The 12496-nt window shown below is 36.3% G+C and overlaps 1 protein-coding gene across 13 annotated transcripts in view; it reads right to left on the bottom strand.

Annotated features, from left to right (window-relative positions):
• LOC307174951 (uncharacterized protein) overlaps positions 1 to 12496 on the bottom strand; it is a 592470-nt gene that overhangs the window by 340902 nt on the left and 239072 nt on the right. The window lies entirely within an intron of this gene.

Raw genomic sequence — 12496 nt, 5'->3', positions numbered from 1 at the left:
TCATCTGTATTTACAGCCGCTCCCCATCACTCACATTACTGCCTGAGCTTGCCTCCTGTCAGATCAGCACTGGCATTAGATTCTCATAGGAGCGTGAAACCTACTATGAATTGCGCATGCGAGGGATCTAGGTTGTATGCTCCTTAGGAGAATCTAATGCCTGGTGATCTGAGGTGGAGCTGAGGCAATGATGCTAGAACTGGGAAGTGGCTGCAAATACAGATTATCATTAGCAGAGAGGTTTGACTGCACTGAGACCACAATAAATCAATTGCTTGCAGACTCATATCAAAACCCTATCAGTGAGTGTCAAGGGAAAGCAAGCTCAGGGCTCCCACTGATTCTGTGAATTGTATAATTATTTCATTATATATTACAATGTAATAATAATAGAAATAAAGTGCACAATAAATGTAATGTGCTTGAATCATCCCCAAACCATTCCCCTTCCCTGGTCTGTGGAAAAATTGTCTTCCACAAAACTGGTCCCCGGTGCTAGAAAGTTTAGGGACCTCTGGGTTAGAGGGTCTAAGTGACTTCCCAAGTTCACCAACTAGCAAGTAACAGAGTCAGACTTGAAGTTAGGCCATTCTGACTCCAGAGCCTGAACTCAGAAACTCTACTCTCTAAACACTCTGATCCAGGCTCCTCAATCATTGCCTAATGTGCCAGAACTTAATGTCTTAATGCCAGTCAAAATTAAATACACTAATTTAAAATCTGTTATTTATTGTTGTTGTGTTAAAATAAATGTAAATTGGTGGAAATTGACAGTTTTTCATGTCTTAGATGTTTTTTCATTATTTAAAAAAATCTAAAATAAGCTGCATTGAGAAACCAACATTTGAAATGAAACATAAAAATCAATCATTGTCAGTACTGTATACCAAATGCTATTTACCTTTATATGCTAGAAAAAGTAATCTTGAATTACCAACATGGAGTTGAAAAATAAGAAATAAAGGACTTTAGGAGCTTTTTAGAACAATGACATCATCAACAACAGCAATCTAATTTACTGATGTTCCACAGTATTTTTTTAGTATCTTTCTTCATCGTTATGGTAAAATTTATATCACCCTAACAATATAAACCTCCATTATTACTGTACCATAAAATAGAAACTTTAAGTGCTTTAAAATTAGTCAAAAAGCCAAAGCTTGTCTTATCATTTACTTTTAATTCAGTATGCTTTAAGAGTAATTAACCTAAAGGCAAATTTTTGGTTGGCATTTGCCATCATCATTATCTACTTTCATCAAAAATATTCATAGGTCTTCGCTGGTGGTGCAGTGGTAGAGAGTCCACCTGCCGATGCAGGGGACGCGGGTTCGTGCCCCTGTCCGAGAGGATCCCACATGCCGCGGAGCGGCTGGGCCCGTGAGCCATGGCCGCTGAGCCTGAGCGTCCGGAGCCTGTGCTCCACAACGGGAGAGGCCACAACAGTGAGAGGCCCGCGTATCGCAAAAAAAAAAAAAATATATATATATTCATAAAATGTACAGGCTGACCTTCATTCAGTATTTAAATATAGTCATTTATTCTGGGATTTTCTTGTTTCCATGAGAATTAATTTCATTTAATGTTCTTCTTTCCTGATATACAGATATATCCCAGATAAGTATTTGTAATATCTGAAAAAAAAATCTTAGTAGTAATTTCCTCTCTAGTTACTTTGTATCTCTTTTAAAATATACTGCTGTAGTATGTGAGCAACTTTAACAGAAATTTTCAAAATTCGGTTCTATAAGCATCATATCACTTATTAAAATCTAACATATGAAAGTTATGGTATCATTTTTTAAAAATCAATGTTGACAAATGTAAAATAGATAGCTAATGGGAAGCATAGCTGCATAGCACAGGGAGATCAGCTTGGTGCTTTGTGACCACCTAGAGGGATGGGATAGGGAGGGAAGGAGGGAGGTGCAAGAGGGAGGGGATATGGGGATATATGTATACATATAGCTGATTCACTTAGTTATACAGCAGAAACTAACACAACATTGTAAAGCAATTATACTCCAATAAAGATGTTAAAAAAAATCAAGGTTGAACCACCAGAAAAATGAATTTTAAGGGACATCTGTGTCAAGAAAAATGGGATAAAAGTACTTTTCTCTATTCCTTCTGTTAAGTACAGCTAAAAACCCTGAACATTATATGTAAAACAAACACAAGAAGACTCTGAAAGGTGGAGAGAAAAAGGCCAGCCAGCTAGGAAACTCAGTGACCTACAGAACAACACAGCATTAAATTTCCTAAGTTTTCTTTTTGTTTTGTACTTTCTGGACAGGGTGCCAAAGAAAATGACACCCTGGAAATGCAAATGAGTACACCAAAAAGCCCCTTCAAAAGTCAAATGATCTGAGACAAAGGATCAGGATAGGGGTAGCCTAGCAAGACAGAAAATTTTTAGACAAATAACTGCTCTATTTCAGCCAAACACCACAGAAGAAACAGGGGCTACACCCAAAAGCCAAGGCCAAGTAGGAGTTTAGACTGCTCCCTTTCTCGGCTACAATGAGATGCTCCAACCTCTCTGCTGGGGTGGTGTCAGAGAAAATCCAATAGAGACCCAGAATTTTCATCCCCTTGTGACAGTAATAAGCTCAAACATCCAAGGTGTCAATGGAGGCCACATGGGGAGCCTGGACTTCCACTCCTCCCTTGTAGTAACAAAATGTGTCCTCCCTCTCCTGCCAGGATGGTATCAGAGGAGGTCTAATGGAGAGTCAGAACTTTTACCATTTCTAGCAGTAGCAGGGCCATCTTTACCACATAGTGTCAGTGGATGGCACATGGCAGCCTTGACTCTCCTCAGAGATATCAGCAGAGGTTTACTGGGAAGCCAGAAGTTCCACTGCCATCCAGTAGCAACAAGGAAATCCCCTGGAAGGTATAAATAGAGGCTGAGCTAGGAACTTGGACTTCTACCCCAATTGGCAATAAGAGGTGTTGTCTACTCTTCCCTTTACCAGAGTAGTGTCAAAGGAGGCCTGCTAAAACAAAACATTAAAATAAGACCTTGAGTCTCATAAAATAACACCACGAATGTCCAGGTTTCAACTGAAAATCACTCTTCACACCAAGAACCAGAAAAATTCTAACATGAATGAGAAAAGACAATCAACAGACAACATCAAAATGGTACAGATGTTAGAATTATCTAAGAAGGATTTTTGCAGCCATAATAAAAATGTTTCAATGAGCAATACAAACATGCTTGAAACAAATTTTACCAAGAAATAAAAAGTCTTAGAAAAAACAGAAGATATAAAAAGAGCCAAATGAAAATTTCAAAAATGGAAAAATATAATAACTAAGATTTTTTTAAAAGCTCTCAAGGAATGACCTCAAAAGTGGAATGCAGAGTTTAGATGAATCAGGGAACTTAAAGATAAAACAACAGAAATTACCCATTCTTAACAATATAGACAAAATAGAACAACAAAGAAAGAAAAGAGACTTAGGGAACTGTGGGACCACAACAAAAGATCTAACATTTATGTCATCAGACTCCAGGAAGGAGAAAAATAAAAGAGAAGAGATGAAAAGATATTCGAAGAAATAATGGTTGACAATTTCTTAAATTTGACAAAGACATAAAAAACGAATTCAAAAATCTGAATGAATCCTAAGCAGAATAAATCAAAGAAATCTACACTAAGGCCATCATAGTCAAACTTGTCAACACAAAAGACAACATAAAAATCCTGAAAGCAGGGAAAGAGAAATGATACATTATCTATAGGGGAAAATAATTCGATTTTTCATCAGAAACCATGGATACCAGAAAGAAGTGGCACAGCATTTTTTAAGTGCTAAAAAATCCAACTTTTAACACTGAAATCTATATCCAGTGAAAATACCCTTTAAGAATGAAGAAAAAATCGGGTCTTCCCTGGTGGCACGGTGGTTAAGAATCCGCCTGCCAATTCAGGGGACATGGGTTCAATTCCTGGTCCAGGAAGATCCCATATGCTGTGGGGCAACTAAGCCCATATACCACAACTACTGAACCCGCGCTCCACAACTACTGAAGCCTGCGTGCCCTAGAGCCTGCGCACTGCAACTACTGAGCCCATGTGCCACAACTATTGAAACCTGTGTGCCCTAGGGCCTGTGTGCCACAACTACTGAGCCCATGTGCTGCAACTACCAAAGCTCGCATGCCTAGAGCCCATGATCCGCAACAAGAGAAGCCACTGCAATGAGAAGCCCACGCACCACAACGAAGAGTAGCCCCGGCTCGCCACAACTAGAGAAAGCCTGCGCACAGCAACGAAGACCCAATGCAGCCAAAAAATAAAGAAAATTTAAAAAAAAAGAATGAAGGGAAAATCAAGACTTTTTCACATGAAGCAAAGATAAGAGAATTTGTCACCTAAAAGAATGACTAATATCTGTTCTCTAGACAAAAGAAAAATTTTTAAAAATCTTAGGACATCAGGAAGGTAGAAAGAAAAACAGAAAAAGTTAAAATGCATTTCCTCTCCTCTTGAATTTTTTAAATGATGTTTGATGGTTGAAGCAAAAATTATAATGCTGTTTGATGTGGTTCTCAATGTATATAAAGGAAATACTTAAAATAATTATAAATAGGGGAGGGTAAAGAAAGGTAAGGTTTCTACATTTTACTTAAATTGATAAAATATTGATACCAATAGACCATGATAAGATATGTATAACAATGTAATACCTAAAATGCTAGATAAATCAAAATGGAATTCTAAAAAAAAGTTCAGTTTAATTCACCAATAAGAAGGCATGAAAACAAAGAAATGAAAAATAGAACAGAAAATAAAAGAAATAGTAGCAGATTTAAAACCTAACAAATCAATACTTACATTAAATGTAAATGATGTAAATACAATCAAAAGACAGTTGCAGAGGTTGCAGAGTGTATTGAAAATATCACCTATCTGTTGTCTACAGAAAACTCACATCAAATGTAATGATATAGGCAAGTAGAAAGAAAGATAATAGAAAAAGATATATCATGCAAATATTAATTTTAAAAAAGCAAGAGTGACTAGATTAATAGCAGGTAAAGTAGGTATCAGATTAAAAAAAAATACCAGAAATAGTGAGGGACATTACATAATGATAAAGGGTCTATTCATCAATCATACATAGCAATCCTAAGTGCATTTGCACAAAACTTCAGAGCTACTATATGTGAGGCAAAAACTGATAGAACGGAAAGGAGAAATAGACAAATCCACAAATCAACATCCTTCTTCAAACAACTGATAGAACAACTAGACAGAGATCAGCAAGGATACAGAAGTACTCAACACCACCATCAACGAACAGGGTCTTATCAACACTTATAGAACAATCCACTCTAGATCAGCAAAATGCACAGTCAGTCGTCCCTCAGTATCTGAGGGGTATTGATTTCAGGACCACCCATAGATACCAAAATCCAAGGATGCTCAATTTCCTTATATAAAATGGTATAGTATTTGCATGTAACCTACATATCCTCCTGTCTACTTTAAATCATCTCTAGATTACTTAAAATGCCTAATACAGTGTAAATACTATGTAAATGGTTGTAAATAAAATGTAAATGCTACGTAGATAGTTGTAAATACAAAATAAATTCCATGTAAATAGTTGCTGACAAGAGACAAATTCAAGTTGTGCTTTTTGGAAATTTCTGGAGTTTTTTTTATTTTTAATATTTTCTATCTAAAGTTAGTTGAATACATGGATGTGGAACCCCCATGGATAAGGAGGGCTGACTATACTTTTCAAGCACCCACAAGATATATATGAAGATAGGCTGTATCCTGGGTCATAAAACAAACCTTAACATTTTTAAAAAAACTGAAATCATACAAAGCATGTTATTCAACCACAATGAACAAATTGGAAATCAATAGCTAAAGAGTAACGGGAGGGACTTCCCTAGTGGCCCAGTGGTTAAGACTTCACCTTCCAATGCAGGGGGTGTAGGTTCAATCCCTGGTCAGGGAGCTAAGATCCCACACCCCTCGGGGTAACAATAAACACCCAAAAACATAAAACAGAAGCAATATTGTAACAAACTCAATAAACACTTGAAAAATGGTCCACATCCAAAAAAATCTTAAAGAAAAGAATAATGGGAAAATCTCTCAACGCTTGGGCAAAACAAATATTAAAAGCTTGGTGAATATGTTCATGTCTGTTACTGTTTTCTGTTATGTTTAGCAAGTCCCAGAAATGTCATTTAATTTTGAAAATTAGTGCATTTATTCCTATATGATAAATTTATGTGTTCATATCATTACATTAAGTAGTAAATTTGTTACTTTATATCTATGGCTATTAAAATATATACAACTATATTTTATCAAAGTCATCTAAGTAATATACAAGGAGTACTGTAGTACAATGTGTTAAGTACTGCTTAAGATGCATAGGATACCGCAGTGGGGAATATAAAAAAAGGAAATCCTTGCTATTGAGGGGCTTGTATTCCAGTGGAGATAACGTGACTATCAAATTCATTAATTAACTGATTCATTAATTAATAAAATGGTAAGATAGATGGTGATAGCAATATGGAAAAATTTAAAAATACGGCAGAATAACTGAGACTGAGAGCAGGGGATAGAAGCAGGGAAACAGATTACAATATTAAAATAAAAGTGGTCATGGCAGGCTTCCTTGAGGTGGTAAAATCTGAGCAAAAACTTGACGGAGGCGTAGATAATTAGCAAGCAGTTTATGGGGGGTGAGTACTCCAGTCAGGGGCTTGGCATCCAGACAAGCATCCAGACAAGTAGGTAGCACGGGGCAGAATAGATGGATTGAAATGGGTCAGAGGAAGAGGAGATGAGGAGGTCAGGAAGCCATAGGCAGTGAGATGTTTTAGGCCTTGTTAGCCTTTGAAAAGATTTTTACTTGGCTTTTACTCTGAGGTCAAAGAGAAGCCATTACAAAGTTCTGAGGCAGAGGACTAACATAATCTAAATTACATTTGAAAAGACACTCTGGTAAGATTAGAAGCAAGGGAACATGTCAGGAGCTCCTGCAGTTAATCCCTCCCCAGGGATGACGGTGGCCTGGACCAGTGTGAGGACACTGAGGTAGTATAAGTATACTACCTTGTATAAAACTAATATGTTTGAAAATATAATGAAATTATGAATTCTACGAAAAAAATTGATAGTTTTACTTTTGCTGTGGGCAAGATGCAGGTAGGCTTCCAAAACTGATTCTGAATTCTAGGTCTAGTTATCTGTGCAAATGTAATGTCTCTACACTTTATTTGCATCATCAGTTAAATGAGAATGTTTCCTAAGGGGTTTCTAAATTCCCTTTCAGCTTTGAGATTTACAAAATAGGTTATTATTCTGAGTGAGCCAAAATTAACTTTAGTCAGAATAGATGCTGTCAGGCAACTCTGTAATTTTTCATTCTTTTAGTACTCATTTATAGCAGACTATGAACCTCTTGGAAAAGTGAGGAAAATATACAGAAAATATTGGCCTTCTTTTCATAGTACTAGACATTAGGATTGTCCTGTTTTGAATAGGCAATGGTCTTTCAACTTCTTTGTTGCTCTGTCATAAAATTATGATTTATTCCTCGTTTGCTATCTCTGTTTCCAGTATTATGTTTCTCAAAACGTTATGGTCAACATGGATCAGAAGTGGAAGATTTAACGCTAAGTAATGTTTTAGTGTAACTAGAAAAATGTACAAAGCATTAATTTTGTCATGTTCTCCTCCAGACATTCTCATGGTTTTCCCCATTATGTGAGAGCTATTTAACTGAACAAGCTAAGTGTAACTAAAACTGTTCATCACTCAGCAAATATCTATTGAATCCTTATCATGTAGCAAGCACAGTCCTAATCAGTAGGGAAGCTATGCTGAGCTGCAATCCCTCCTCTTAAGAATCTCACTGTGTGATCAGGAAGACAATTTAATATACATCTAAATATAATGTATGTGATTAAGTGCTACTCTAAGAGGCAGTACAATGAAAGTGAGCCCCAGCACTTAGATGTGACAGTGTGCCATGCATGCAACTTCTCCAGGTCTCAGTATCTTCACCTAGAAATAAAGATATAAGGGTTCTTTCAAGATTGAATGAGAGTACTACGTGCATGGCCCATAATAAGTGTTCAGTAAAATTGGTTATTGTTATTATTGTTATATTATTATTTTAATAGAAGTTTAAGACCGACTGTCTGTGAAAGTACAGAGGCAGGATCATTGCCCTCTTGAATGTCTAGACACTACATCCTCATCAGGCAACAAAGCCTGAAGGAAGCAGGGCGGATTGAAAGTTTAGAATCAAGTAAAGCGAAGTGTTCAGATCTCACCCTGGCCATAGTTTCTGTGACCCTGGCAACTTACTAAACTTTTCAGAGTCTTAGGTTTTTTCCTGTATAAATGGAGACAACCTACCTTGAAGTGTTTAGGAGAATATATGCAAAGATACTATCTAAAGTGCTTAGTATAGGGCCCAACATATGACGAGTTTTCTATAAAAGGCAGCAAATCTGATGATGATGATAATAATGATGATGATGATGAAAGTAGGTAAGGCATAAATGAGGACTCCAAAGTCTAATGCAAGTTAAGTGATAATTCATTTACTTCTAGGTGTATTAAATCCTGACTCAGTATTCAATTGCTTTACAGGCCCATTTGTTTCTCAAAGTCTCCATTCTTATTCAGATTTAATCACTGAGAGTCTTACTATAGACCTTGCTTCACTTAGGAAGGAAGGGACACTGAAGAACAGAGTTTGTTCTTCAAACTCAAACTTCAAATATCTTCAAACTTCAAATATCCCTGTATATTCCCCATTATTGGCACAGACAGCTTCTTTTAAACCCATATCATATTGAGTTTTACCTTTTGAATCTTAAAGTTAGAAGTCATAAATTCTTATCATCTGTCTCCATGTTCACATACTAAGACTGTCACGTTGCCACATTTCTGGGAGGAAGGGGCCCTTGGGTTATTGTAAAACTAGAAGGTTATGATGTACAGTTTACGCTAATGAAGGTAGGCTTCCAGTTAGGAAGTGGAGTCACTCCCTGCGGTGAGGCCGTTAAGTAGCCAGCAATGAGACATGTCTATAATTAGAGAGGCATTAGGCATTAGTGATCCCCGTGACCAGGGCGCCTGTGCCCAATGGACTAGTCAGACTGGCTGGCTACCCACCCAAAGCTATTTCCTCCATTATTCAAAGTCAGAAGCAGTGTAATGAAGGGTGGGCTAACAAATTCCATTGAGCTGAACCTATCCTGTCAAAAAAAAAAAAAAAAATACGGTTTCTGAAAAATAGACTTGAAAGCTGCATATGCTTAGAGCAAAACTATAACAAAACAAAACAAAAATCCATGGTATCTAGGAAAGCAGCAGTTTGACAAGGCAAAAACAAACCTCAAAACTGTGGGTAGCATATCACAGAGTAGTATCACACCATTATTCATTTTAATCCTTTCTAGGATCTGAAAATAGAAAAGCTAAGAAAACTTGTAAGTCATTACATTTTTATGGAATATATATTTGTTAAAAAATGCAGAAACTGTTCATTGTTAGGGATCCTTGTGTAATCAGCAAGGCTGATAAGCCTAGAATATTTTGAAAATATGAGCTCTGGAAAAGATGGCAGAAATGCTAGTTTACCTTCATTGTTTTACAGATGAAAAACTTCAAAGCTGAGGAGGAACTGAAGGAGAATTAATGTAACCACAGCTATTATTAATTAAAATACATTCTGTACATTTTTAGTTTTATTTAATTTCCATTCTTTGCCTTATTTGACCCTCAGTCCAATTTAATGAAGCAGTGACTTACCATTACTCACATCTTATACATGAGAAAACTAAGTAACAGGATGAGTAAATTCTAAGTGCCCATCTTTGGAAGCAGCTACCTCTGAAGTGCTCCTAATAACTACACAGTACATGCCTTGTCTAATAACTCATAGCTACTGAGTATTGGTAGAGCCAGTATTACGACTCAGGTTCTCTGGTATCAGGCCTTGTATTCCATCCAGTAGGCTAGGCTGCAATCCTATAAATTCTGAATTCACCTCTGTGGATTGTTTGCTTGTAGTTATTAAAATTCAATGATACTAAAAAGGAAAATCTCTTGTAAGAACTGAGTTCATCTAACATCTGTCCACTGGGTGCTATAGTAATGTACTTATTTTTTGTTCATATATTTTATGTGGGTTTTTTTCCATTGGCTTATTTAGCCTCATTGCCTAGAACAGTGCCTGGAACATAGCAAATGCTTAATAAATAGTTGTTAAAATGAGTGACTTTATTATGTGTCTACAATGTGCTGCTAGACGTTGCTTGAGGGGCTAGGATAATAGTGAAGAAATACAAGTTCTTGCAATATGGTTGAGAGAGATATCAAGCAAGCATACAAATACATAAAATAATTTTTAAAACAAGGCTATGAAGAAAATAAAACAGGACAATGTGATAGAGTGTGATATGGACGGGGGAGGTTGGGAGAGTTCTTTTTGAAGTGCTAACATTTGAGCTGAACCCTGAATATCAAGAACACAGCCATATAAAGATCTGGGGGAAAAGAATTCCAGGTAGAGAAGACAGCAAGTGCAAATTCTCTAAGGCAAGAATAACTGATTTTGAGGAAGAGAGAGTGTGGCATGAGCTTAGAGAATGCATGGGAGAGTAGTAGGATGGGAGAGAAAAGGTGTAGGCAGAGCAATGGAGGCCGGTGGTCTCTGGGACACTTTAAAAATACTGATGCCTTTTTTAGATTCTACATATAAGTGAGATCATACAGTATTTGCCTTTCTCCATCTTATTTCACTTAGCATAGTGCCCTCAAGATCCAACCATGGTGTTGCAGATGGCAGGATTTTCTTCTTTTTTATGTCTGAATAATATTCCATTACATATATATATTATTTATTTATATATCTATCTCATTTTCTTTATTCATTCATCCAGACACTTAGGTTGTTTCCCTGTCTTGGCTATTATAAATAGTGCTGCAATGAACATAAGGTGCGGATATCTCTTCAAGACAGCGATTTTGTTGCCTTTATGTCAGAGTTGAGGGGTGGGGAAATGGAGAGATGTTGGTCAAAGGGTACAAACTTGCAATTGTAAGATGAATAAGTTCTGGGGATGTAACGTATAGCATGCTTGCTATAGTTAACAATACTGTATCACAGACTTGAAATTTGCTAAGAGGGTAGATCTTAAATGTTCTTACCACCCATACAAAAATGGTAATTATGTGAGGTGACAGATGTGTTAACTAACCTTATTGTGGTAATCATTTATATATATATATATATATATATATATATACACATATAGATACACCTCAAGTCATCACGTGGTGTACCTTAAATGTACAGTTATATCACTGTATAATGATATACTACATTATTGTGTAGTGATGTATATCAATGTTAATTATATCTCAATAAAGCTGGAAAAGAATACTGATGCCTCCCCAACTCCTGCAATAGTGATTCAGTTGTTTTAGGGCCCTCAACAAAAACTATTGTTAATTACTTCAAGTTACATTTACATGTACCTTGAAAACCATTGATGAGAGTGGTTTTAGGCCATAGTAGGAAGTGCTTAGAGTTTGATAATGAGGTTAAAGGGAAAGAAGTAAAGATTTATTCCTCAGATGTGTATAAATTCATTCTCAATGTGGTCACTTAGCTCAATGAGACAAAAAACACGTGCTCTCTAATTTCTTGCAAGTCACTTCTGAATTACTAAAGATTGTTCATTCCTATATGGATACTACTCTTGGAGCATTTTTACTTTTATTTATAATTTAAAATTTTAGATTTATAATTAACCAGTTTAAACTGAGCTATGCAAAAGAGCATTTTTAAACATGTTTTGTAATTTGGGGGCTATCTACACAAGCAAAATTCATTGGAGAACTGTCTAACTCATGAATTTGGTAACTATAGCTAGACAGGACTGGTAACTCATACTAATTACTGTACATTTTTTGCTGGCTGTATGTGCGTGTTTAATAGACTAATGTGCATCAGCATCTCATTTTCTCCACTGGAGCATAGTCTTTTCCTATTTATTTTAATGTTTTTGGTTGTTGTTTGTAACTATGATATTATGTTTCTGTTGATTCAATTTTAAAAATCCTACTTCATTAGATTACAAAAAAGAAAGCACCTTCAAATATTTAGATTAAAGCATCCTGTGTAGTAATAGTCTGATTGTCAATTATAGTGAACTTTGTATGAGGAAACAGAGATCAACAGTAAAACCACAGAAAATGTCAATCCCCCAGCCTCTCCTTAAGTGGGTGTGGTTTCCTCTGGGGCAGTCATAATAGACTTGTCAGCCAATCCTCCCAATTACTGACGCTGCGATGCAGCTCACCCATCACAATTTATTTCACAGTCCTGTTTCATCAGAGAAAGAACTTTGATTTACTGCTAATTAGAGTAGCCATGTTTCCTCAGGCACAGGCAATATTGAGTGATGATGTAACCAGAAACC

Source organism: Stenella coeruleoalba (assembly GCF_951394435.1).
Source record: "Stenella coeruleoalba genome assembly, chromosome: 16".
NCBI lineage: Eukaryota > Metazoa > Chordata > Mammalia > Artiodactyla > Delphinidae > Stenella > Stenella coeruleoalba.
The sequence above is the reverse complement of the archived record's forward strand: the minus strand, read 5'-3'. Positions and strand labels throughout refer to the sequence as shown.